Below are 1,250 nucleotides of genomic sequence, written 5' to 3'. Positions count from 1 at the left end.
TTCTTAAAATAGAATCATAGCTTTACCTGGAACACAATGATGAAAGATGAGAGAATGCAGCCTGATTTATTGTGTGAAAGAGTTGGATTGATTTCCTTTCTGGCAACTGCAAACTCAAAGCATTAAGAATAAACGTGTTCATGACACAAGGACAACAACAGAAAAAAGAGTTGTGGAAAGTGAGGGATGGTTTGTGGCTGATACAGCGACCAGAGTTAGCCCCTGCCGGCTGGACCCCTGTGGACGTTGCCAGACCTTGCCTGGTTTAGCCCTTTAAGCACAGATCCCAGTACTCTCACTGGGAACAGAGAAACAGGTGATGGGGTCCAGGAGGCGGCAGGAAGGAAGCCCGAGTTAAAAGCAGTTTAGGTCATGTCTGCCAATACTGTAGTTTGCTGCTCCCCTCTCTCACTTGGGACATGGGGTCAGGCTCCCCGGTGGGCACCTGCCATTGTTACCTTACCTGTGCTCACAACACCTGGCAGGGGTATGTCGTCCCCCACTTGAAGGGTGAGCACAGGGAGCCCTCGAGGATTCCTTCCCTTGACCCTGTCACACGGCAGATAAGGGATGGGGAAGGACCCCGCTCAACCTTGGGCTGGCCTGGCACCTCTCCCTTGACCATGCAGCATCCTCTGGAAGACTAGGATCTGGTGAAACAGGCCTCTCTTCCCTTGAGGCCTGGGCCACCCCACATCCCTCCGCCCACCACCTCCATCCTCCCGGGACTGACTGCTCTGTCTCTCTCCAGGTGTCTGAAGAGCCCCCTGGAGACCTTGTCGATTACCAACTGCCTGATGTCAGAGGCAGACCTGATGCATCTGTCGCAGTGCCCGAGCGTCAGCCAGCTGAAGGATCTGAGCCTCAGCGGGGTCAACCTGACCAGCATAAGCTCCAAGCCCCTCTGGGTCCTGATCGAGAAGGCCTCGGCCACCCTCCAGGACCTGGACCTGGACGAGTGTGGCATCATGGACTCCCAGTTCAGCGCCCTCCTGCCCGCCCTGAGCCACTGCTCCCAGCTCACCACCTTCAGCTTCTGCGGCAACCCCATCTCGATGGCTGTGCTGGAGAGCCTGCTGCGCCACACCGTGGGGCTGAGCAAGCTGAGCCACGTGCTGTACCCCGCGCCCTTGGAGAGCTACGAGGACGTGCACGGCACCGTCCACCTGGGCCGCCTGGCGCACCTGCACGCCCGGCTCAAGCAGGTGCTGCAGGAGTTGGGGCTTCCCAGTATGGTCTGGTTCAGCGGC

The 1,250-nt window shown here is 57.8% G+C and overlaps 1 pseudogene; it reads left to right on the top strand.

The window, feature by feature from the left end:
* Window positions 1-679: 679 nt before the first annotated feature.
* On the top strand, window positions 680-1,235 carry LOC112392036 (melanoma antigen preferentially expressed in tumors pseudogene; annotated as a pseudogene).
* The last annotated feature ends 15 nt before the right edge of the window (window positions 1,236-1,250 follow it).

Source organism: Neophocaena asiaeorientalis, unplaced genomic scaffold (genome assembly GCF_003031525.2).
Source record: "Neophocaena asiaeorientalis asiaeorientalis breed wild unplaced genomic scaffold, Neophocaena_asiaeorientalis_V1.1 C48303715, whole genome shotgun sequence".
In the NCBI taxonomy this organism is placed as follows: domain Eukaryota; kingdom Metazoa; phylum Chordata; class Mammalia; order Artiodactyla; family Phocoenidae; genus Neophocaena; species Neophocaena asiaeorientalis.
Note: the sequence above shows the minus strand (reverse complement) of the source record. Positions and strands in the feature narration are given on the sequence as shown.